Raw genomic sequence first — 27,331 nt, forward strand, 5'->3', positions numbered from 1 at the left:
AAGAATTATTGCATATGTCCCCATCACAGGACTCATCACCTCTGTGTGTACAGGGTCCCTCCGAGTGAGTGCAGAGTGCTCACTTTGGGATGATAAGCTGCAGCTTGGCCGAGTGCCAGTGGGCAGTGGCCGGCTGGGGAGCACGCACCTTATCTGATGACGGCCGTTGCTGCTCAGCTGTTGCTGGTAGATATGATGACAGAGCTCCCAGACTTTCAGAGGACAGCATGAACTATTCTGATGTTTAAATTTGCGGTGTTTTGAGGAACACATAAAACACATGTATAGGTCAAATTGGTTCTGTGGGCTTTCACGCTGCTCTCTCCAGAAAATCAAACAAGAGAAGGGGCAGGGTGCCAGGAGTCTATAAGGCGCAGGTGGAAGAAAAAAAATTCCCAGCAAGCTTGAGAAAGGGTAATTAAAGAGCTGGAGGAGAACAGTGAGCTTGAATCTTAAGAAGGGAAGACTCTCAAGAAATCCGGGCAAGGTTGATGGATATCTGCTGTGATATATGCTATGGAGAAGTCAAGTAATTAGAGGACACAGTGAATCACTCATGAGTGCAGGGGGAATGCATATGAGCATTATGCAGCTATTCTTGGCCTGGCATAAATATGGTCCGGACTGTAACTTACGTATCAGTTGGACCAAATTTGTTTTCAAAGTTATTTCCTTGAAGCTTTGACAAAAAAAGATGAATCCAAGTTCATGTAAATTAACTTGACATTTTGAAGACCATTATTCATGCATCCAAAATATAATACTTCAAAGGAGTATTTAAACTGTTTCAAGGAATTTACATGAAACTGTCAAGGGAATCATTCTTGTTATATCTTTACCATGTTAGGATGGGCCTTCGTCTTGTCTGCCTGGGTAAAGTTATGACAGTGGATCCTATTCCAGGAGGTTTTATTTTATTGGAAGGAATCCCAGTTAAAGTCTGATATTAATTTTCTGTCATGTTATCTACCAAAGAACAGATTTCCAGAGTCTCTCAAACATTTGACACAATCATTTCCATTTGCTAAACTTCATCAATGTTTTTCAAGTGATATATGCATTTTAAGTCAAAATTGAACAAGGTTTATCCTTGAATAGAACAAAATGTGTCCTGTCTAAGGCATTGGATTAATAGAGGATGTTTTCATTTTTATTTGTTGAAATAGAAAGTTTATAGTTATAAGTTACTCTGAGTGCTTTTTGCAAGTTGAAAACTGTCTCACTGAACAAACAAAACCCATTTACTGAGTTCCCGCCGTGTACTTTGACACGCTCAAAGCCGTGCAGTTTGGCTTGCTGTTACCCTGGTGCTGAAGAGGGTATCGTCTGGGCCGCACACTCCTCATTCTCTGTACTTCCAGGCCTTCCTTTTTCTGATGAGTTGCCCTCTGCCTGGAATGCCCATCCATCCCCAGTCTCCTGTGCTTCTAGCCTTTTTTGTGAACTCCTACTTGCCCAGCAGGGACAGTGTAAAATGTCACTCTACAGCTCTTCTTAATCCCTCCTTACCATTATCCCCGCAACACACCATGTGCGCTATGAGTAGAACACTTATCAAACAGTAATTTTGACATTTTTCTCTTCCACAAAACTGTAAGATTCCCACAGTCTATGTGATTAGTTTCTGCATCTAGGCATGTATCTGAATTAAGGGAACTTTTCAACCAATGATTGTTGACTTAGACTGAATCCACTTATTAGGACAGATGTTACTCTAGTGCATGACTCTGGCAAATAAACCATTAACCCAATGTGTTATTAAATATTTAGCTTAACAGTGTGATGAAGTAAGCCATCTCACATATTATTATTATGTAATTCAAACAAAGGAACAAAAAATAAAGAATTTTCAAAGGAAGAGGGGCTAGGTATATATACACAAGCCTTCACAAGCTAATTAATTAAAAAATCCAACACTATCTTATTTTAAAAGGGATCACGTTGATTAAATAATTTAATTGTTGATTAAGTAGTCGGTGACAAAGCAAACTCAAGAATTTTCATGTGCAGAAGGATAGCTGTTTCTCTAGTAACCTGCGGTAGCTTTCTGTTCTGTCATAGCCTGATATTACATAGTTCAGACATGCCACAAGTCAGCTCATCATCCAGAAATCTAATGATTGTGAAAGTGCCCCACAAGACAACTTAAGCCATTATTTCTCTCCCAACAGTACTGTTGGAAAAATGGTCCAGTATGTTAAAAGATCTCTTTAACCTCTGCTTTGTAGAGACCATGAGCACAACTCCTGGTTTGATTGTTGTTCCCTCACTAAGTCGTGTCCCACTCTTTGTGGCCCCATGGACTGCCACACACCAGGCTTCCTGCTCCTTCACTATCTCCTGGACATGCTCAAATTCATGTCCGTTGAATCTGTGATGCTATCTAACCATCTCATACTCTGCTGCCCCCCTCTCCTGCCCTCCATCTTTCCCAGCATCAAGGTCTTTTCCAATGAGTCAACTCTTTGCATCAGGTGGCCAAAGAAAGTATTGGAGCTTCAGCTTCAGCCTCCGTCCTTCCAATGAATATTCAGGGTTGATTTCCTTTAGGATCAACTGGCTTGATCTCCTTGCAGTCCAGGGGACTCTCAGGAGTCTTCTCCAGCACCACAATTTGAAAGCATCAATTCTTTCGCACTGAGCCTTCTTTATGGTCCAACTCTCACATCCATATATGACTAGCCTTCTTTATGGTCCAACTCTCACATCCGTATATGACTACTGGAAAAACCGTAGCTTTGACTATGTGGACCTTTGTTTGCAAAGTGAAGTCTCTGCTTTTTAATATGCTTTGTCATAGTTTTCTTCCAAGGAGCAAGTGTCTTTTAATGTCGTGGCTGCAGTCACCATCCACAGTGATTGTGGAGCCCAAGAAAGATCCTCTGGAGAAGGGAACGGCTACCCCCTCCAGTGTTTTTGCCTGGAGAATTCCGTGGACAGAGGAACCTGATGGGCTACAGTCCATGGGGTTGCAAAGAGTCTGACACAACTGAGCAACTTACTTTGCACTAGAGTTATGTGGTAGGCTTAGTTTTGTTTTTGTTTATGAGGAGTACCTTCAGGGAAGGCATAGAGCTCTGAAAGTGGCGAAATGAGGAAGGAACATGAAGGGCACAGAAAGACTTCTAAGAGGGAAGGTGAACATGGCTTTACTCTTGCTTCAGAAGTTTCCCACAAGCGGGGACTCTGAGGAAGCGGGGCAGGGCTTGCTGAGGGCCTTCATCCCCTCTCTTGCTTGCCTAGTTCCTGGATGCCAGAAGCCTCTCTGGGAGAAAATTAGCCCTCTCAGCGAGTTTGCAGGTGCTGCTGTTGCTCTCATCGCCATACTGGGCAAACTTAGATGGCGTTCCTATTTGTGTTTCAAAGTTTTCTGCCAAAGAGTGTGTTTCTCTAAGCTAACTGAGCTTATGCTTCGTTTTTATTTTATTTTCTTAAATTGACAAAGCAATGTTTCCGCCATTAGCAAGAAAAAAATTGAGATGTCACCATAGAGGAGTTGTCATTGAGAGGGCATTTGTGATAAGATTTGACCTTTTGAAGAAATAGATCCCATTCCCCTTGGCCTCCTGTTCCACTCTGAGTATTTAATTTGATCATTATCTGTGGTGACTGTGAGGGTAAAGTCACAAGGCCAGACTCCTGCCCTGTGGGGACAGCCATTTTACTGACGGGATGCCCTCTCCAGCCTGAGAGGAGTCCGCACAGAATGGACCCCAGGCAGGTCAGGTGGGAGGCAACTGCACTTGACTAATCAGCTTTCCAGGGGCCGCTTCTAATAGTGGGTAATAAAGATGACACATAGTCACCCACAGGCAGGTCTGGAAACGTGCAAGATGGTCATTCGCTTACGTCCAAGAAAAAGACTTGGAATGGCATTCAGGGTGTTTCTGACTGTGTTATGCATGTTTGCAGACATGGACAGGAATTATAAGGACTTTTTGTTAAAATGTGTTTTAAATTCTATCGATCATATAATTTGAATTTCATTTTTGGCTTATTCTGTACAGGAGGATGATCTGTTCAGAGCATTTGATGAATATTAACTTCTGCATTACCTCAAAATATCCAGTTATTGATTACCTGGTAATAAAACACCAGTGGCCATCTGAGCTTTATAAACTTTTTATCATTAAGATAGGCTTGATTTTATTTTTGAAAAATAATCAGTTTTACTCATAGATTGTTTCCACTACTCATCTGTGCTGGTGTTCAGCTTCTTTAATTCCTTTTTCAACTGTAACAATTGTACACTTTTTATATTTGAATCATTTTCCTCATAAATTATGTTATCCTTGGCTAAAGGCTTTTCTCTTTAGTAAATGCTTTTGACTATCTGGCCTTTATAGCATCAATTTCATTTTTAAATGCCTATGGAGACATGCTTGACTGCTTATAAATTTTCTGGTATAGTTCTGTAAGAATTCTTCACTTTCCAAGGACCATACGTATCCATGTTGGTTCCCAACAGTTTATAACTGGCAGAATAATTTAAAAGACATTTTCCCTTTGCAACTTAATTTAGAGTAGAGTGCATTTTGTCGGCAAAGGCAGTGCAGGAGAGGGTGTGGATCAAGCAGTCTGGACCTCCACCAGCCTCAGAGGCAGTGTGGGCGTCCAGAGAGTGTTGCACAAGGTGTGGTGGGTTGTGGGGGGTGGCGGTGGGGTCTGGTTTTTAAAATGTCAGCTTCTTTCATGATTAGGCTGCACATGCAGTGTGGGTAGGCAGGGGAGCGTCAGCTGAGCACAGCCCTAGGCCAGTGGAGGAGCCTCCATCTCAAATGCTGATGGCCGCCAGAGGGGACGGCAGTGTGGCCCATGTGTATGTGCGTATAGTTTACGAAGTCCTAATGCTTCTGCCTGGAAATGAGGCCCCTGGCTTCTGCTTGCGTTTCATGGGCTGAAGGGAGGCGCCATTCCTCATTCAGGGAGTGGGGACGTGCAGACACAACAGGGCCTGCGAGAACGGAGGATGTTTGCTGAGCTGCAGGATTAAAACCGCACTTTACGAAGGCGGTCCTCCAACGACAGCCGGCGCTAGGAGAGAACTTTGACAAATAACAGATCTTTGCTCAAGACATCGCCACACTGTGCAGAATGAGGCTGATGACTCGTAGGAAAGGTGTTAGCGAGCAGAGATGTGTCACGGGATTGGCGGAGGGTTAGAAAAGTAGGTGAGCCGCACCGCATGAAGAGAATGCCATCAGGGACTAGTGTCAACGGTCAATCTTAGGCCAACGTGACATTGCAGATTTGGGGGGAGATAAGCATGCAGTTGTTCCCAGCAGCTCTTCACTTCGAGAACACGCAACATCCTTTACTTCTCATCGTTCCAGGCTTAATTGGAATGTTAGTCATTTGCATGTATTTTCCCGCTCAAGTATGAATTCATCAGGGGCGCGGGTCCGTTTTTGTATCCTGTGTGCCTCGCATGTGGTTGACAGCACAGGCTCTGCATGACCATGGAATGATGGGCTGGAACCCTCTGGCAGCCCCCTCCCATGGTGCCAGGTGCCTGCTCTCCCTTTGGCTGGGGATTTCACAAACTTAGCCCACAGATTGCTGGGAGTGGAAGCAGCGAGGGCAGGATGGCGTTTCTGAGCATTCCAGCCTCTGCTCTGTTCATCTTGGAGGGACCAGTGCGAGCAGGAAGGATAATCAAGTAGTGTTTGGAGAGCTGAGCAGTGAGAAGTAAATTTGTACCTAGTGTGTAATTTTTGTTTTGTTTGTTTCCTACTAAAATGAGGAAAACCTAAATTAATATAATCTATTCACGTAAAGACTTTATAACTTGTGGTATTCTTGGCCTCACTTTTTATTACGAAAGTCACTAAACATAATTAGACATATAACTTACTGTTTAGACCTTGGGGTGTAGAGCAGCAGTTCTCCAACTTGAGTGCATCAGGGTCACCTGAAGGGCTAGCTAACACCCAGATTGCCAACCCCTGACTCCCAGAGTTTCTGGTCCAGTTAGTCTGGGCTAGAGGTGATGAGGCTGCTGCTCTGGGAAACCACATTTTGATAAGCAGTGATGAGGAGGGAAGGACGCTGAAAATGGAGTAGGAAAATGTATGTGTTTGAATCTCTGTGATGCTGCTTAATAAATGATTGATGTTGTGTAAGTTACTTCCCTGGTAGCTCAGAGGTTAAAGCGTCTGCCTGCAACGCGGGAGACCTGGGTTCGATCCCTGGGTCAGGAAGATCCTCTGGAGAAGGCAGTGGCAACCCACTCCAGTCTTCTTGCCTGGAGGGTCCCATGGACAGAGGAGCCTGGCGGGCTGCAGTCCACGGGGTCGCACAGGGTCGGGCACGACTGAGCGACTTCGCACTCACTTTCACTCAACCCCTCCAGTTTTCTGTGTCCTTCTTGTGGAAATGAAGGTCATAATTGACCTCACAGAGGATCAGGTAAGGTTGTATAACAGAACCATTTTTTTTTAAAGTGAGGCTCTGTGAAAATACTGCTTTAGTATGTCCTATGTGTTATGAACCATGGACATCTAATTGGCAGCCACATGTATGTGGGGTACTCTATGCAAGGCAGTGGAGGATAGAACACAGGAAGAAAAGAACAGCAGCATTGTGGACTTTCCCAGGTGCCAAATACTTGAAGTGATATTAAGAATTCAAAGAAGGAAAGATTGTGGTGAGCTGCTGGAGTGGTCTTTATCCAAAATTTACTGTGTAAAGACCATTATTTCACAGGAAGACATTGGTTTTTCCTTGCTGTGGAACTGTCTTATTGAAGAGCTAATGTCCTGAAACTTAGAAATCTGTGATTTTGGCACATTTTGGGTGTGAAGTTTATTCTTTTGTGGATCAATCTCAGGTTACCTACTTAGAGTTTGGTGGAATTAAGAGTGCAGAATTATTTGTCTTGCCAGCATTTAAAACTCATCTCAATAAGATAGTTGTAAATATAAATATCGGAAAGATATGTAGTGTCGTTTTCCTTAGCCTCTTCAGGCTGCTGTAACAAAATACTGCTGATGGATGGCTTATCTACAACAGAGAGTTGTTTCTTTCAGTTCTGGAGGCTGACAAGTCCAAGATCAAGGTGCTGGCAGATTCAGTGTCCTATGAGGGACCCAGTCCTGGAGCACAGGGAGCCTTCTCTGCTGTGACCTCACTTGATGGAGGGCACAAGGGAGTGCTCATGTCTTTTTTACAAGGGCACTAAACCACCAGCCTTGTGACCTGATAGTCTCCTAAAGCCCCCACCTTCTAATACTGTCACACTGGGGTTAGAGTTCAACATGTGAATTTTGGGGGGATACACACATTTAGGTTTGTAGCAGTCTACTGAAGCTTTTAGCCAAACAGGATGGGTGAGGAAAGTCCCTGAAAAATCTCAGCTTAAAAAACAGAGCTCATACACAGTTGACCAGCACTAGCATTTTTCTTTTATGATTTGTGATCTTCTCCATTTTATTATGGTTTAACTCTAGTTTTTAAAATTATGCTTAATATTATGTTTAAAAATTCATATTGAATGCAGAATATTAACATATTTACTTTAAGTGGTTTAATAGCCTTATATTTAAGATTAAAGTGATAATTTATCATTCATAATATTATTGATTTAAGTAGAAAATTGGGCTAATTTTAGAAGTCAGAGCAATTTATCTGGTAAATAAAAATTATTTTTTACAATAAAATTGAGATTTTAATACTTACCTTGGGCAAAACAGTATCTGAGTAGCAGACTGAACTTTGGATGGTGAAGTGTAACTATATATTCTGGCTACCATTATAATGAATATGTTTATATGAAAGCTTTATTGCAATTGTAATACTGCAGATTTTATTATGTATTTTTCAAGCAGTGAATCCCAAAGGCCACTTACTACCATGTGGGTTCTGTTTAGATTCTTGGCATTAAAAGGGGGATCCTCATACCTGAAAAATATTGGGACTCCCTGAGGCGCAGTGCATGGTACTATTCTGGCCCTTCACCTTGACTTGCTGTTTGGATCCTTTGTAACACGCGTTACTTACACTTGTCTTACCCATTTGGCTATAACTGAATCTTCTCTTAAGCAGGCAAGGGTGGAAAAGCAAGAATATTAAGATGTGAGGACACTTCAATACTCTCTTCAGACTCGGATACACGTCAGCCTTAGATGATTGCTTTTTGCTTCCCCCCTTTCCCTCTGCTGGCCCTCTCCTTCTCTGAACCTTCTCTGATCATGTCAACCTGCATAGTCTTGTTGAAGAATTTATTAGAAATCATAACAGTTTCTCCCACCATCCTCTTTCCTTTTATTTCTAAAGTACCGATGGAAGAGTAGATCCAAGAACATGGCCCACAAATTCTTGAAATATTTCTGTGTGGGACAGCTGTAAACCATGTACTGCATACTTTCAATTTCCCGTGATCAAGCCAGTATAGATTAACATTGAAACAGATCTACTGAATAGGTTAGAGCCCCAAGTATATGTAAAGATCTCATACATAATGAAGCTGCAAAAATCAGTGCAGAAAGATGGTTTCTTTCATAAATTTCATTGACAAAACTGATCATACGTCCAGAAGAAGATAATTTTAAACATCCTTCTCCTATTAAGTATATATATGTAAACTACTATGAATTTCGGGTGCATTATTATCCTGAACATTCCAAACACACAAGCTGCGGAGGCAGGATACGAGTCCAGGTCTTTCTCACGCCGTGCGCTGCGTCTAAAATGTTGACTCATGCTGTCCTGCTATATTTCCTCAAGTAGAGACGGGAGAGAAATGTTTTCTGTTGCTCATCATTTGATAGTTCCCATTTTGTTTTATTTTTGTCCTTATAAATTATGCTTATAAATTGTCTTGATTGATAAGTGGATCCATGATTATTTTCTTAGAACCATTTTCTAGATGTGAAGCAGCCGATTCAAAGGATACTCAGGTTTTTTAAGGCTTTTGAAATGAAGTTCCAAACTGCTCTTCAGAAAGGCCATGCCAATTTAGTGATTTGGCTCTTGTGTTGTACTCAGAATCTTACTATTTTTCTATTTCTAGACCATCATTTGTCATAGAAAAGTAATTTCCCCCATCTTCTTTTTATACTGGCAAGTTTTTAATTAACTTTGTGCTTCCTGTGAAGTCTGAAGTTAATATTCTTTTATCCTTTTTATCATCTATTGCAGAGTAACATATCAATAAGGTCGGGAAGAAGATATCACTTCTTTGACCCTAAGTATCTTCTTCTCCAGCGTTGATCAGAGGCCCCTGTTACCATGTGGTCACACAGAACAGCAGTAGTAGGCTTTTCTTGGCGTAGTGTCAGCATACCATCAGTGGGGTGGCCAGATGCCCCTCTGCCTCAAGCTGTCAGTGAACCACACCCACGGCAGGACTTGCTGCTACTTGATTTCCGTCACTCTGCATTATCTATTCAGTGGAAGTGCAGTGCATTTCCAGACTATATAACAGCGTGTACTGTATTAAGACTCACTCCTGTGTTTACTTACCTTTCATCCATACTCTTCTCTTTGCTGGAATCTAGAATTTACTGAGTTATTTCCAAAGACCATGAAATGTGATTGCTATGAGGTCTAGTCTTCTTGGGAGGATGCAGTCTCTTTGTGGAAGCCGCCACAGGGTTGACACAGTACTATTATTATCTCATACACTTTTTGTACCTCTATCTGTCACCAAGAGACGGAGTTGAAGTAATGCCATTTCACCAATTATTTTATGATATAAGTTTTCTTGTGTGCTGCCATAGTACTTAAATTTTTTAAATAATATATTGAGCTAAATATTATCCCTTGTGCTGAAGGAAAGTAAAGTTCTTTTCAGAGCAGGGAATTTTATGTCATATGGTATTCGATGTGAAAGAGGGTGGATATGTGTCATCCATCACAGTGCATACTAGACTGACTTTAGAGCATTTGTGTCCTGTGATCGCGGTTATCTGATCTCCGTGCAGTTGAAGGGTTTTGATTTTACTTTTTAGCACAGACCCAGACTATTATGGGCTTCCCCAGTGGCTTAGACCATAAAGAATCTGCCTGCAATGCAGGAGACCCAGGTTCGATCCCTGGGTTGGGAAGATCCCCTGGAGAAGGGAATGGCTACCCACTCCAGTATTCTTGCCTGGAGAGTTCCATGGACAGAGGAGTCCGGTGGCCTACAGTCCATGGACTTGCAAAAAGTTGGACATAACTGATCAACTATCACTTAGACTATTACACTATAAATAAGGTGAAAATTATAGGACTTGTTTAAATTGACCCTAAACAATAACAGACATCTTTCTTAAATGGCTTTATTAGTGCACATGGAGGCACCACTCTTTGCTCTTGCCCTTCTGTTTGCTGCAGATCAATTACTATGTGAAGAGCGATCTGAATCATGACTCATTTTTCTTTACATAGGCCAGTTCTTTCCTCAAGCCAAATTTAGCCAGAAAGGAAAGAAAGAAATCCTATTTTGGTGCATGCCGCCCTGAAATAAAACAATGCAGTTTCATTCATAGTCTCCTTAAATCTACATCTAAAAACATATATTTGTATATATGTGTAAGATAGACACAATATGTCTATTAAACATCAGTACAGTTTTCACAATGGTGATGTTTATAGTCAATGTGAAGTTTTAGTTTTACATGTAAATATATAAACATACACATTCCTACATATGTATCAAAGTATTTTGCATATCTCAACATATATATGTATCTCTATATATCTGCATATATACTAGGATGAAAGAAATAGCATTTATTAAAGTGAAAGTGAAAGTCGCTCAGTCATGTCTGACTCTTTGCGACCCCATGGACTACAGTCCATGGAATTCTCTAGGCCAGAATACTGGGTAGCTGGAGTGGGTAGCCTTTCCCTTCTCCAGGGGATGTTCCCAACCCAGGGATTGAATCCAGGTCTCCCACATTGCAGGCGGATTCTTTACCAACTGAGCTACCAGGGAAGCCCAAGAATACTAGAGTGGGTAGCCTATCCTTTCTCCAGCGGATCTTCCTGACCCAGGAATCGAACCGGGGTTTCCTGGATTGCAAGCATATTCTTTACCAACTGAGCTATCAGGACTACAAATTTTAGGTATCTTGTGATGTTTAAATAAACTCACAATATTTTAGTGCCTAGAATGTTTTTAGCTTATACATTTCAGTAACTTACATTTTCTTCCCTTTCCTAATGTAGTCTTCAGATGAATTAATATACTGAAAATCAGTGTATTATGGTGAAGTGAAAATTGTGGTATTGCACACTTTACCAGGGGTTGCATCAGAGTAGTGCTCACATTTGTTTAGTCGCTAAGTCATGTCTGTGCTGATGACCACTTGCTTAAAGCATGCATCTCATGAACTCTCCACCCTTAAAACCTTCCTTAGTTATTACTGCATGCTTACTTTTATTCCTTCTCTGATTTTATTGAAATAGCATAAATTGTAATACTTCCTTGCCTACCTGTCATATATCAGTCTGATTCTTCTCTATCCTTAACCCTTGATGAATGACTACCAGAAGTGGACTTTTATAACATGTAGAGAACAAGTCAGGTGTTTTCTTGTGCTGATTATATCCATTTGACAGATGTGTTCTGAAACTTTTCTTGTAATCATTAAAATGTGAAGTAAAATTTGAAATGCTTTGTGTGATATATTGTTACTATAACAAATAGTTTAGGAAACAAAATATTTCTTGTAAGAACTCTCATATTTCCTTCTATTTTCATGTTTTGGTATTTCTAGGAACTGTTTTCCTCTATTAAAGGTAAGTACTTATAATTTTTTTTGCAACACTGGTCTAGAGTGTAGTTGAAATGCATGTATTAGCTTATTTTAAACCTTCTTTTATCATCTGTGATTGTTTAAAGAAGTAAAGGTTAAAGTAAATTGTGTAAGTGTTGGGTAAACAACTCTTGATACCTTTTTTTTTTAGCAAAGTAGCAAGAAAGAAAAACTATTTAAGGACTTCACATACTCTTAAATCATGCAAACTAAATTTTCTTTTTTTTTTTTGCTTAAAAATCTTTTTCCTTTTTATTCGTTTGCATTTTACTTATTGTAATGGCAGTTTGCCAGGAGTAGATGTTTTTAGGAGGTGGTGATGGTGGTGGTGGTTTGGTAGCTAAGTCGTGTCCGACTCTTGAGACTCCATGGGCTGTAGCCCGCCAGGCTCCTCTGTCCATGGGATTCTCCAGGCAAGAATACTGGAGTGGGTTGCCATTTCCTTCTCCAGGTTTTAGGAGGTATAACCCGGTCAAAAAAATAAAAAAGCACATCTGTGCTTATAATGCAGTATTTGTTAATATAGGTCATATTACTTTAATAGATCAGTACCTGATGGGTATGCGAATTATTCAGAATGAGCATCTGTGTGCTATTTTATGGTATTTGAAATAAAATGAATTTTTAATGTTTGTATGTAATACGACCTGCCAAGATTATTGTGGTAAAAAGTTTTCAGATCCAAATGAGAAATCAGCTGCAGTGTTTCTGCCTCACTTTATAGCAAGCCTAAAGTTGGACTCAGCCTCCAGTGATGTTTTTCTGCTTTAAAATGGGCTAATTATGTACATATTTATACATGATTATGTTAATAATTTTTGAGTCAGTTAAACTTCAAGCTGGGCTTGCATGCCTCTTCAGTCTTTTTCTTTCTGGAATTAAAGCTATCCAAAAATAGAAATACCAGTTTAGCTGATCTCCCTTTCCCCCTGAATTTAGTAGTTTTATATAGCAGACAACCTTAAAACTTTTCTTAAAGTTTTTCTTAAGGGAATTATTTAGATTAGAATTCTGATTCATGTTATCAATCTTTAAAAAGTCTTAATCGATAAGATTAAGTACAGGTGTCATTGAGGTTTCAGTTCAGTACAACTCCTCAGTGGGAGATCTTACTCTTTCAGACCTTCTGGTTGCTGGAAGTCATGGCCACAGACCCTCAGAAGATGTTGGCTGCGGGAACACTCACCGAGCAGCTCCATCCTTCAGAGGCTGTTGAGGTTTTCACCTGCTTCTTCTCCCCTCTCAGTAAGGCTGATGAAGCCGCGGTAGTCTGAAGGGAAGACGGAATTTGCTGCTCTGTTAGTTTGTGTTTTTTCTTTAGGAGAACTTACTTTCATTTTGCTGGATCAAACATTTTAGAGGGCTCTTTTCGGTTAAGCTGATTCTGAGCAATGTTTCTGAGCTGGACTAACCGCAGAGTAGGATCTTACCTTACTCATGGCTGTGAATCGTATTAATCCATTTATCTTAGCTGTCATGCAATTTGCTAATTAAGTCATTCTAGGGGTTAGGGGAAGTGAAAGATTTTGAAATAATCATTCCATTCTCCGAACAAAGTAGCAGCAGTTAATGCTCATGCCCAGTTGTTTTATTCTGATGTCTCATAAACCCAGAAATGCAAGATAAGTTTGGATCTTATTGTTGCGTCCATCTTCCTCACTTTATTTGAAGATTGTGCAGAAGATATTTAAATACAAAGTGATAAATTTAAATTATAGTTATTTAAAAATTTTATCATCAAACTAAAACCTGTTAATTGTACAACATTTGGAAAATACAGAAAAATATAAAACCAGGAAATTTAAAAAGTATCCATGATCCAGCCATCTAGAGGTATAATTATTTAATGGATTTCATTTTGGCCTTTTCAATTCATGTTTTTTCACAAAATGTAATTATTACTTTGCATTTTGCAACAATAACTGACATTTTCTGAGTGCTTATTTCATAGAAGGCAGTGAACTGAGAACTTTAATGTTCACCACACACTGTGAGACAGTTTTTGATGATGAATCTGAGACTTGGAGAGATTTTACTCAGTGTCAAAAATCAGAAACGTGAGGTTCCCCAGTCTGTGCAAATGGCATAGACCTGTTTCTCCCTCCTCTTCCCCGCTGAGAACAACTGTAAACCTTAGAGACTATGCAAGAGGCCAAAAAGGAGAACTCTGAAAGTTGGTAAGAAACAGGCAGACTGGTTTGGGACCTCTGGACTGGAGGAACAAATAATGGTAGAGCGTATTACGTTCCCCCAGCCCACCCAAGGACCAGTGGGACCTGGCATTTTCTGGCCCCCGAACTAGCAACATAGGCGGCTCAGACGGGCCGCTTCCTTCCCTGTGTAAAACAGAGGAAGCCTGTCACCAGCAAGGAGGACCAGTAGAGGCTCCTCTAACAGTCATCGGCCAGGGTGTGTACTCACTTTCCCTAATGGACCTGAGAGATAGCTGGGCACTTGGCAGCCCCTGCTACAGGGGGCCTGCCATAACACTTGGCCCTGCCAGGTAACTCCTTCGTCTTATGGGTCTGAGGTTCCCTTCCCTGCCCAGAGACATAGGGTAGTGAGCACACAGGTCAGGGGTCCTGGGAAGCGCTAGGCCTGGGAAGCATCTTCCAGCCTGGAGGCTTGAGATGGCAGGCACCCGTACCTGGGGAAACCCCTTCTGTCCTCTCAGACAGTACCTGTGGGAGCCTCACCAGCCCCAGATAAATGAAGCAGACCAAAAGAGCATTGCAGTGGCTCTGAAAATTAGACTGTCGTTAAAACCACAGCTCATGAAGGTAGGCCAAGAATGTGGAAGGGCTGGACAGCATAGTCAGTCCGTGAGCCGATTGGCATTTCTAGAGCATGCCACCCAGCAGTGACAGGATGGAGTCTACTCAGGAGTTCATGGGGCATTTGCTGGGGTGGGGCACATCTCAGGGCTTAGAGCAGACCTCAGCACATGCAAAGCAGTGGAATTATGCAGAGTGCGCCCTCTGACCACAGTGGAGTAGAACAAGGACTCAAGAGCAGAGAGAAAATTCAAGAGCCTGGAAAAGCTCCAGGCAGGTGAAAATGAAACAGCATGCTTCTGAGTAATACGTGGATCAGAAAGATCTTAAAGGAAATAATAGTACATAGAACTGAATGGAAATGAAAACAACCATATCAAAATTTGTGGAATGCAGCTAATGCAATTCTAAGAGGGAAATGTATAGCACTAAATTTTACATCAAAAATGAGAAAGGATCTCAAATCAGTAATCTAAATCCCTACCTCAAGAAATTAGAAAAAGAAGAGGGGGGAACAAAAGCCTGAAAGCCAGCTTAAAGAATGAACATTGAAGAGCGGAAATAAATGAAATTGAAAATAATAGAGAAAATCAGTGAAGCAAGAAGCTGCTTCTTTGTAAAAAAAAGAAAAGAAAAAAATCAATAAAATTGATAAACCATTAGCAAGACTGAGAGCAGAAGACACAAATCACTAATATCAGGAATGAAATGGGATAGCACTACAGATCCTGAAAGTCATTAAGAGATATAAAGGACAACTTTGTGCTCATACGTTTGCCAACTGAGAAGAAATGGACCAATTTGTCAAAAACTACAAACTACCAAAACTCAATCAAGATGAAATAGATATTTTGAAGTTTTATAGCCACAAGAAAATCGATCCAGGGTAGAGGCTGTGGTTACAAAAGGGCGACGCTCAGGATCTCAGTGGGGATGGACATATTCAGTATTCTGGCTGTGAAGATGGATACATAAACCTACCCTGTGCTGAAACTGTAGAATTAAACACACACACACAAAGGAGAAGAGGTTAAACTGGGAAAACCTGAAAGCAGTGGATTTTATTTGTGTCAAATCCTGGTCCCAATACCCTGTAGTTTTGCAAAATATTACCGTTGCAGGAAGAAAATGGATGAAAGGTATGGAATATCTCTACACTCTCTTTCAGAATGTTCCACAGTCTGTTGTGACCCACACGGTCAAAGGCATGGCACAGTCAATGACGCAGAAATAGACGCTCTTCTGGAACGCTCTTGCTTTCTCCATGATCCAGCGGATGTTGGCAATTTGATCTCTGGTGCCTCTGCCTTTTCTAAAACCTGCTTGAACATCTGGGAGTTCACGGTTCACATATTGCTGAAGCCTGGCTTAGAGAATTTTGAGCATGACTTCACTAGAGTGTGAGATGAGTGCAATTGTGCGGTTGTTTGAGCATTCTTTGGCATTGCCTTTCTTTGGGATTGGAATGAAGACTGACCTTTTCCAGTCCTGTGGCCACTGCTGAGTTTTCCAAATCTGCTGGCATATTGAGTGCAGCACTTTCACAGCATCATCTTTCAGGATTTGAAATAGCTCAACTGGAATTCCATCACCTCCACTAGCTTTGTTCGTAGTGATGCTTTCTAAGGCCCACTTGACTTCACATTCCATGTGTGTGAATGTATAATTATCTCAATTACATTTTCAATTGAAAAAATAGAAAATAACTTGTTACTTTGAGTTGGAACCTGACAGTGTGATTCCAGAACCTGTGTTCCCAATAACATGTCTGCCCTGCTATGTGATTTGAGACATTGCATTCCTAAGCAGTTTTATGCAGTCACATTGATTCATACTGTGTGTAAATTTAAAAGTGAGTGTGTATGTGTGTGGGTACATTGGTGTTTGCAGGTGTATCTTTATCGGCAGTGGTTACTACGAGATGATATAGGTTTTTTCTATCACATAGTTTGAAAATTCCGTTCAATATTGGCAGTTGTGGTCGCCAAAGACTCTTTAGATTCTAAGTGACATAAACCTGACATGGCCTGTTCAGCAGAACCAATTGAAATTGCCTGTATGGTTGTCAAGTTAGACCATTTTTGATTTACAGAAATGGCAGTTTCCTATGGTTCAAAGAAATTGCTGGAGCGCAGAGGATTTCTCGGAAGGATCTTGAAGTAGGTAACAGGATCACAGGAATAGTGGAGGGACAAGAGAGCTCTGGGGGTCTCTGAGTCTGGAACCTGGGATCCAGTCTCTCTGCACGTATCTTATGTTTTCCTTCTTACATTTTGGGTTCTGCAGCAGACGAACATTTGCCAATGCCTCTTGCAGTAGGACCGTTGGGAGCCTCTGGGGTCTTATGCTAACCTTCCTTCAGTCAGAAGGGAAGGGAACTTTGCTCCCTGAAGAGTTTTTGAAGAAATCCCAGGGAGGACTGAGATGAGCCTGGTTTGGGTCACATTCCCATCCTTTTCCAAACAGTGGGAAGGGGCAGTGTTTGGGGAACAGTCTGGCAGTGAGGACAGCAGGTGGAGACTTTTGCTGTATGAAGACGGGCGCGGAGAGGGAGGCCATCAGAGTGACCGCTGGGCCCCAGGGGTGCTGCAGTCCGCGGTGGTTACTGGGGCAAGATACCTAAATGATAGTTAAATCGTGACTATAAAAACTGTTTTTAAAATGTGCTTAATTGTTATAGCTTTTGAGTTCAGCAGACCTTTCCCCTCCTGTTAAAGACAAACCAATCTATATTCAGTTCAGTTCAGTTCAGTCGCTCAGTCATGACCGACTCTTTGCAACCCCATGAATCACAGCACGCCAGGCCTCCCTGTCCATTACCAACTCCTGTGGAAAATTCTGAAAGAGATGGGAATACCAGACCACCTGACCTGCCTCTTGAGAAACCTGTATGCAGGTTAGGAAGCAACAGTCAGAACTGTACATGGAACAACAGACTGGTTCCAAATAGGAAAAGGAGTATGTCAAAGTTGTATATTGTCACCCTGCTTATTTAACTTCTATGCTGAGTACATCATGAGGAACGCTGGGTGGAAGAAGCACAAACTGGAATCAAGATTGCTGGGAGAAATATCAATAACCTCAGATATGCAGATGACACCTCCCTTATGGCAGAAAGTGAAGAGGAACTCAAAAGCCTCTTGATGAAAGTGAAAGAGGAGAGTGAAAAGAGAAGAGGAGAATCTATATTAAGGACTATCAAAAATATTTTAAAAACAACATTTAAACAAGGAATATTTGTATGTTTTTAATATATATTTTTACCAGGCAAAGTGTGTATTCCACTCTGAATTCAAATAATCACTTTTTCCTACCACACTTGAGGTCATGTATCTAAAATTGTTTGAAAGCACGCTTTTGACTAATGGATGTTAGAAGCAACAGCTGAATATTTTAAACTTTCCTGTTGCATACAGGATGTATCTTTTTGAAAATTTCAGAATGAAAATAGAAAGCATGCCCTCTCCAACTGAAGGTGTTTCCTTTGAAGTCTTTTTAGTCTGTAGCTGAGATGCTGAACCTAACTATGATATATAAATAGTCATTTTTATTAATATTACAAAAGGCAGATGTGTGCTTGGAAACAAAACCCGCACAGTACACACTAATGACTCTTGCAAGGGCATGATGGACTGTGACGCAGTCTGACTTTAGAACTCTCAGCACAGGAAGCAGCAGTGTGAATCAATCTGTTGCCTCCTTGGTACCGTGGTCTTGGACAGTCTTCTCGTCCACTCTGTTATCCAGCATGGCTTACATGAAGACCCATGTGAACTCTGCTTTGGTCAATTTCCAGGAAAAATATTTTCTCTGCCAGTGAATTTTTGTGTCTGTTTTGTCAGAAAATGAGAAGATGCATGCTTTAAATTTTTCTTCAGTGGCTCAGGGGGTGGCTTCCCAGGTGGCTCTAGTGGTAAAGAACCTGCCTGCCAGTGCAGGAGACATAAGAAACGCCAGTTCAATCCCTGGGTTGGGAGGATCCTCTGGAGAAGGGGTGGCAGCCCACTCCAGTATTCTTGCCTGGAGAAACCCATAGTCAGAGGAGCCTGGCAGTCTACAGTCCACAGGGTCACAAAGAGTCGGTCATGGCTGAAGCGACTTAGCGTGCGTGCACACTTAGGGGTCCAGGTAGCACCCAGATGTAGGAGTAGGCACCCTCAGATGTGAGTCACTCATTTGTATTCTATTGTGGTTCATTCTTAAGTGTCCCGCAGTCACTTTTACTTTATCTGTGAAGCCCTGTTGTAACAGGAGTGTTGATTCAATTTACCTGCATATCTGTTTACAATTTCTGAACTGTTTTTGCAGTCATAAATATCTGAACCTCCAAAGTAACCCTGCAAAGTTCAAATAGAGATGACACTGTGTTTTTTCTTTTTAAAAACTCATCTGAACAAAAACAAGCTCAGATGAACTTAGTATTATCGACACAGACTGAAGACTTCACAAGGGCAGGGACTCTTGTTTTGTTCACCACCGTGTCCCCAGTTCCCAGTATAGTGCCTGACACTCCATAAATGTTTCAAGGTGATTGATGTTGAATCAACTTTAAAAGTACTGAGCTCCTCAGAACTTGGAAGAACACAGAAAAACTTGTATTGGCAGAAGAGAGAAATGCACAGCCCCAGGAGACCAGGATGTGGCTCAAAGCAACCTGTCACAAGCACATTTCTTTGAAGTCTGGTGTTTTATCTTAAAAACTCATGCACATTTTAAATTCTACTTCATCGTAGGACTATTTGTTTTATCACAAAAATTACTTTAAATGTTCTCTATCATCAAAATAATATCATGCTTCTGGAAAATGCACTGTGTGTATCCTGAATGCCCGTAGCTAACACATCCCTGTTGCTTTTGAGAAATACAAATATCCGCTTATTTACATTATATTTAAGTACTGTCTACATACTGATGACTTCCGAGTGAATGTCTTCTGTCCATCTCTCAATTCATCATCTTGGTTAATGACGACTCTGTCTTTCCCGTTGATTGGGCAAAACAGTTGTCGAGCCATCCACGACTTGTTTCTTCCTCCCCCTGTGGACAACCAGTCTACTTGAAATCACGTTGCCTCTGCCTTGAGAACATAGTGAATTAGATCTCTTGTAACCACCCCTGTCACTACCATCTCTTAAATTGAACAAGGGGTCTGTGCGACTAAAGTGATTCTAGTGCTGGTGGCTTTTGTAAGCAAAACAAAGCCTAAGCCTGTAAGTGTCTTGAAGATTATGAAGTCAAAACCCCGAGAACAACTGATCACAAACAACCAGCTTGGCTTTACCATAGCCAAGCAAATGATTTCCTTTGCTTCCGTACTTTATATAAGATCTTCCCCTGGCTCCGTTGGGTAGAGTGCTCCTGATCACTTCCTGTTTGGGTTGCATGATTCAAACTGGTTTATGCTCAAATTCTTCTTTTAAATACATCTCAGTTTATCTTCCAACATGTCTTACCTGGGTTTGTTCAGGAGCTGTGTCTGCCCCTCCCATCTCCTTTCTGTTCAGGGTCCATATAGCGTCCGTGTGATCCTATAAACACACAGGTTGGATCACGGCCTCTCGGCACAGCCCTGTCCAGTGGCCACCCATCTAACTAGATTGAAGGCTGAGTCCTTGCTAGGCCCTGCAGGGACTTGGCGTCCCCTCTGTAACTTTTCATCTCCTGCCTCTTCATCTTCCTGGTCCTCTGTCCCCCAGTCTGGCCTCCTTGCTGTACCTCTAGCATGCCTGAGTGGGTGCTTGCTCAGGGCTTTGCGTTCACTGTTCCCTTTGCCAGACCAGCTCTTCCCCAGATGGCTGGCTTCTATACTTCAACTGGGTCTTTCCTCAGAAGTCACATTTGTAGTGAGGCCATCCTATCTAAAATTTCACACTTGCCACCAAGCATATCCCCGTTTCTCACTTTTTTTTTTTTGATACTTAGAAGTCAAAATTAAAAAAACTAAGATCATGGCATCTGATCTCATCACTTCATTGCAATTAGAAGGGGAAACAGTGGAAACAATGACAGATTTTATTTTCTTGGGCTCCAAAATTACTGCGGATGGTGACTGCAGTCATGAAATTAAAAGACACTTGCTCCTTGGAAGGAAAACTAGGAGAAACCTAGACAGCATATTAAAAAGCAGAGCCATTACTGTATCCACAAAGGTCCAAATAGTCAAAGCTATGGTTTTTCCAGTAATCATGTACAGATGTGAGAGCGGGACCATAAAGAAGGCTGAGCGCAGAAGAATTGCTACCTTCGAACAGTGGTGCTAGAGAAGACTCTTGAGAGTTCCTTGGATCTCTTTCTTCCTCAGCATTCCTTCTCTGCAAAATACATCCCTAGACTCTAAGCTTGATAAAGGCAGGATAGAATGGTGCCTGTTGTATACCAGGCATGCCAGGAAATCTCCCTTTAATACTGAGCGGTGTCCAGAGTTATCAGAATGCTCCCTCTTAACTCTCTCTCTCTCTCTCACTCATGGCTTTTTAAAGAAAATGCTTATGTAATTATTTATTTGTTGGCAGTGCAGGCTCTTCATTGCTGTGTGGGCTTTTCTCCAGTTGTCGCGAGCAGGGGCTACTCTCTAGGTGTGTGTGTGGGCTTCTCATTGAGGTGGTTTCTCTTGTGGAGTATGGGCTCTAGGGCATGTGGGCTTCAGCAGTTAGGCATCTTCCCAGACCAGGGATCGGACCTGTGTCTGCTGCAATGGCAGGCGAATTCTTTACCTCTGAGCCACCAAGGAAGCCCTCACACATGTCTTGAGTCAGACCCCTAACACTCACCCTCGAAGTCTAAAGCCTACCTTATGTTTGTAGGATACTGGGCCAACTTTGTGTCCCAAATACTTCTGAGCCACCTGTCTTTTAATAACTGTCTATGGACACTGCTTTCTCCAGGCATCAGAGACAGAACTTCTAGTGAGACAAGAAAAATGCTGTCTCCTCTCTGGTCACTTCTTTATTCCCACATGGGTGTCTCAGGTCAGTTCTAGAAAGTATAAGCATGGTTGTAAAAGTTGGAAGGACCCAGGAGGGAGCATGAACCTTCCTTTGATGATTTGTTTTCTCTGGCAGGGACTTCTTAAGAGACTTACTCATCAGATGTGCATTTTCCTAAACGGTGGTTATTGGCCTGCCATCATGTCCGGCACACAGTAAGTGCTCAGGAAACCATTCCTGAATCAAGAGCGGGCCCCTGAATTTGAATTTGAAGACTTCAGTTTCTCCCCATACGGCTTACACATGGCCTTCCCATATTTACATTCTGAAGCTGCGGGAGATGTTATCAGAGGCCAGGCTACAAAGAGCATGTTTCCTCCCAGAATGCACTGTTTCTAACAAGTGAGCTAAGTAGGTTTTTCTGAATATGGGCTTAAACAAGATTCATTATAGGGGTGGCCTTGCATTGGGAACTGATTTTTATAAAGAACCTGTAAGTTAGGAATAGTTCACTCTCTTCTCAAAATTTTCTTTTTAAATTCACATTTGCTTTCATTTTCTTCTGCAAATGGATTGAGAAAGATGAATTTTAACAAGAAAATGCCAGTGGGGGCAAGTACAGAGAAAATTTGCAGTCGTCATAAATGTTTTAGGTCTCTGTTTTTTAACACTCCGCAGCTATGTTTACATAGTTGATCTGGGACGGAATGCAGTGCTGGATCTGTACAACGTACTGCCTGAGAGCCAGTGTTCGCATGGAGAATATAACGTGATGTTTGGGGAGCTGCACAGTGTCCTAGCAACAGATGATTCCAAGTGTGAGGCAGAGCCTCTCTCCCAGGGTTTCAGACCACAGTGTAAAGTTTCCAAGAATAACTTGTCATTATCAACCTTGACCCTTAAACCTTTAAAATAACATTTTCTGTTTATTCAAGTAAAGTATGCTCATCATGGAAAATAATTTGGAGTCTTTAGGTTTTATGTATAAGAAGTGGTGTATAGACCTTTCAGTTCAGTTCAGTCGCTCAGTCGTGTCCGACTCTCCGCGACCCCATGAATCACAGCACGCCAGGCCTCCCTGTCCATCACCAACTCCCGGAGTTCACCCAAACTCATGTTCATCGAGTCGGTGATGCCATCCAGCCATCTCATTCTCTGTCGTCCCTTTCTCCTCCTGCCCCCAATCCCTCCCATCATCAGGGTCTTTTCCCAGTCAAAGGGTAAACTAGCATAGACTACCTATTTCCTGCTCTCAGGAAGAAAGTACAGAAACTCGAGGGGAACATGGGCGCTAAGAACAGACAACAGAAGCCGAAGACCCCCTTGTGGAGCTGAAGGCTGTATGAACTTTTATTTAACTGGCGGGTATGTGGCTACAGCCTCTGGGGAGGCCAGGTGAGCTAGCTAGACTGAGGTGTTGTGCTTGGTGTATGTTAGGTTCCTTGACAGGTGTTTCCTGTAAGTGCAAGAGGACTTATGTTGCTATCAAATAAAGAGAGATTCATCCACCTCATTCTTTTACACGAAGCCGTCCAGTTTTCCCACCACCACTCACTGAAAGACTGTCTTTTCTCCACTGTCTATTCTTGACTCCTTTAAGTGCCCATAGGTGTGCTGCTGCTGCTGCTAAGTCGCTTCAGTCATGTCCGGCTCTGTGCGACCCCATAGACGGCAGCCCACCAGGCTCCCCCGTCCCTGGGATTCTCCAGGCAAGAACACTGGAGTGGGGTGCCATTGTCTTCTCCGTAGGTGTGAGAGTGGGACAAATTGAGAGAGTAGCATGGAAACATACACACTACCGTGTGTGAAACAGCCAGCCAGCGGGAATCTGCCATGTGACACAGGGAGCTCAGAGGCAGTGCTCTGTGACAGCCTGGAGGGGTGGGATGGGGTGGGAGGCACGAGGAAGGCTCAGAAGGGAGGGGACATACACATACCTGTGGCTGATGCACGTTGCTGTGTGGCAGAAACCAAAACAATATTGTAAAGCAATCATCCTCCAACTAAAAATAAGTAAAAAAATTTAAAACAGAGAAGCTCCACAGGCAAACTGACCCAGGACTAAGAGTCTAGACTTCACCTGCATCACTGGGTGGAGAGGAAGCCAAAGGGGCTGGGCAGTCGGGATAAACAAACATAAAACTGGGTCTGAAAAGCAGTCACTGTACAAACGGAAAACAGAAGGCTCAGAACTTAAAGCAGAAGAAAGCTTGGCGTTTCTAATCAGAAACAGGAAAGAGAGGTGGGATGGGGGAAGAAGACAGAAAGAAAGCACGTTAAAACGGGAAATGGGAGAAAATGTAGTCAGAGTCCGATATGATACTAATTATAGTGTATAGTATATACCGTAATGTACATTAGAAAGAGACATTCGTAGACTGAATAGAAAAACAAGATGCAAAATGAATTATCTATAAGAAACATACTTCAAAAGACAGGCAGGAAAAGGCTGCAAATAAAAGGATAGATAAGAAATAGACAAATATGGTCCAAGAGAAAGTAGCAGTAGCTTAACTATAAGGGACAAAGAGGAATGTTATACACTGACGAAAGGAGCATTAGAACATCAAGACTACAGAGGCGGTGCGGTCATCAGAAACGCAGGTAACTAACAATACAGCCTGAAAATACCAGGCAGAAATTGACAGAACTGCTGAGAAAGAGAGGGAAAATCAACAATTGTGTTTGAAGATTTTTTTAACACACCACTCTTAGAAACTTAAATCCTGCAGTTAAAAATAAGCGGATATGGAGAAACCCTGAATACCACATTAGCAAACTTGAGCTTTCAGAAATACACCTAAAACTGTATATACCTCACAGAAATGTGACTTTGGTGGTGGGGAGCCTCCTGTGGAATGAATATATATTATTCCATAAAGGAAGCCTCAACTAATTCCCAAGAATGAAAGTGATAGAAATTAGCTTCCCTCAATATTGTGCAGTGTAATAAGAAATTAATAACAAAATGATAGCCAGCCCCTCCCATAAAAAAAAACCCTTCTGATTACAAATTGAATAGCCTATTTCTAAATAACCCTTGGGTTGAAAAGGAAATAAAAAATGAAATTATGATATATTTAGAGTTGAAAGATAGTAAAAACATTAAATGTAAGAATTGTGGGATATAGTTCAAGCAGTGCTTAAAGGGATTTTACAGTCTGAAATACATTTATCAGTAAAAAAGGTTAAAAAATAAATGAGCCGGGTTTGAGCTCCTAGTCGCACAGAAAACCTGGAGGAGTGGGATGGGTGGGGCGTAGGAAGGATGGCCAAGTGGGAGGGGGGACACAGGTATGCCTCTGCCTGATTCATGCTGATGTGTGGCAGAACCAGTACAATGTCGTAAAGCAATTGTCCCTCAATTAAAAACAAATAAACTTTTAAAAATGCAAAATAAACAAGTGAGCCAACATTGAACTCAAAAGTTAGTATTAAAAGAAAAAGGTTAGGGAAACTAGAGGGAAGGAAATGATAAAGGTCAGCACCAAGGACAATAAAATGAGAGCAGTAGTGATAATGAACGCCAGAGGGGGCTGAGAAAAGCCAAAGCCGGAGCTCCGAGAGGCCTCTGAGAAACTGAGGATGAAGAGAGAACGGGAACAAACGCTGAGGCTGCAGACCAGACGTTTTCAGATGAAGAGAAGTATTGGAGCAAATAGATGCTAGTGAATTTGGGGGGACTAAATAAAACTTCAAAAAAATGTAAAACGTCAAAACTGTCACAAGAAGAAGTAGAGAACGTAGTTAGATGAATCTGTGATTGAACCAGTCCTGAAAAACAGCAGTCAAAGGCTCTTTCTCCCCTCATCTCTAGGGAAAATTTCATAGGTGATTTCGGATGAACTTTTAATTCACAGTCACTTTTTCTCTTTTACCAGTTGTTCCAGAAAATAGAAGACAGAAGGGGAAAAAATGCTCAGCTTGTTTTATGAAACGTTTGTAGCCATTACCAGAAAATCTGTGACTGCACATTTAAAAGGGTAGGGAGAAAAATGATTATCTCAGTGTAGCAAAAGCATTTGATTAATTTTAACATCGGCGCAGTGGTGAAGAAAATGCCTGCCACTGCAGGAGGTGCAAGAGACAGGGGTTCAATCCCTGGGTGGGGAAGATTCCCTGGAGAAGGAAATGGCAACCCACTCCAGTATTCTTGCCTGGAGAATTCCGTGGACAGAAGACCCTGGAGGGCTACAGTCCATAGGGTCATGAAGAGTCGGGTGCTACTGAGCACACACACTCACGGTTTTAAAAAGGCAGTGCAATGAACATCTTTACAAATAAATACTTGGTCACTTTTGAGGTTATCTGCTTAGAAAGAACGGTGCCCTGGCATTTACTATGACCTCAGACAAGGTATTTCTACCTTTTGCCTTACTTTCTTCATGGGTTGTTGTGAGACTTGAATGACTTAAACCTGTAACAGAATTAGAAGAGTGTCTGACACATAATAAGTGCTTGGTGAGTGGTAGCTTCTTGCTGTGGAGGTATTTCTAGAAGCAGAAGCCCTGGATTAACTGGTGTTGACTTTTATTTTTAAAGACTCGTCATTAGTTTGTTTAGTCAGTAAGTATGTGTTGTGTGCCCACGGTATGTCTTGACATCTAGACAAAGGTGGAACTAAATTACCACAGGGACAGCAAGAAAGTAAAGCGCAGCGTATGCTCCCTGGCAGTCAGTGTCGCAGATGACGGGAGAGCTGTGGCTGGCTTTCATGGCGCTCTGATGCCAGCTCTTCATCGGGCCGTCTGCTCACCGCTCCGTTCACTTCGTCCTCCCACCAGCGTCAGTAAGAGATGGCAGCCCCTGAGGCTTTCCTCTGATTTGTCTTTGGGCTCCCTTAACCCCCTGTCAAGGAGGGGGTTAAGATGGCTGCCCACCTGCTGCTTTTGCCACATTCTCGATGATTCTCAAGAAGGTCATTGGTTTTTCTCCTCTTTATCTTTTAAATTATGAAAGTATGGGAACACATAGGAGACTTGGAAAATACAGAACAAGGTTACATATAGTTACATATTACAATTGTTTTTTTAAGTAGATAAATTCAGAGTTTTAGTTGGAGCTGCAATATCAAGCTCTCAAAAATTAACGAATATACAGAGAAGTTGAAGGATACAGTCGGCCTGAAAAGCATTATGAACCTATTCAACATAATTAAGATTTATGCAATTTTCACACGACAGTAGGATACAAATTCTGTTTAAGTTCCTATAGACTATAAACTGGGAGACACTGAACCTATCCAAGGACATACAGCAAGGTGCAAACACTGCATGGTCTAAAGGGATTGAAATCATACAATCTGTGCTTCGGGAGGGTGATTGTTAAGAGATTTGTTGTTTGCACCAGAGTCTCTAGTGGCAGCATGTGGGTCCATTTATTTACCACATTAATCCCAGTCAGTCAGCTACTTTAGACAGCTGCGATATGCCATTCCTAATTTCTGGCTTCTTTCTGGAAGGAAGCGTGTTCCTTCTTGATGCTTCCATTGTTCTTTGTACCTCTGTGAAAGCAGTAATCGCCATTTTTCTTTGTATATAAAGTACATGTTTTTTCCCCTTGCTAGATTTTGGATGCTTCTGGTCAGGGACTATGGTTGGTTCATTGTGAAATACCTAAAATGGTTACCATCCAAGGAGTTTTTGTTGAATTGGATTTGACCTTCCCCCATGGTATCATTTGGACTTCTTTCTGGTAAATATTCAGAATGTCCCCCAAGGTTATTCCCTACTGCATTCCAAAGGACCGCAGAAATGATTTACACCAGCAGATTGTGATAAACAGCAGACCCATGGCAGACAGAGCCTTTATAATTTATGACTCCACCTCTGGTGACATATGGATGTAGCCTTTGGCAGACTCCCTGATATGAAATGATTTTTTTCCT

General features: G+C 41.8%; 1 protein-coding gene across 4 annotated transcripts in view; it reads left to right on the forward strand.

Annotated features, from left to right (window-relative positions):
• SDK1 (sidekick cell adhesion molecule 1) overlaps positions 1–27,331 on the forward strand; it is a 728,747-nt gene that overhangs the window by 215,865 nt on the left and 485,551 nt on the right. The window contains exon 1 of one of the 4 annotated variants that reach the window (XM_055410403.2): positions 17,159–21,659. The exons of the other annotated variants lie outside the window; for them this stretch is intronic. The gene's annotated coding sequence lies outside the window, so the exon portion shown is untranslated. Of the gene's footprint in view, positions 1–17,158; positions 21,660–27,331 lie in introns of those variants that run through there. 4 annotated transcript variants of the gene reach the window in all.

Source organism: Moschus berezovskii, chromosome 27, assembly GCF_049115385.1.
Source record: "Moschus berezovskii isolate FMDL1 chromosome 27, NW_MosBer_1.0, whole genome shotgun sequence".
Taxonomy (NCBI): Eukaryota; Metazoa; Chordata; class Mammalia; order Artiodactyla; family Moschidae; genus Moschus; species Moschus berezovskii.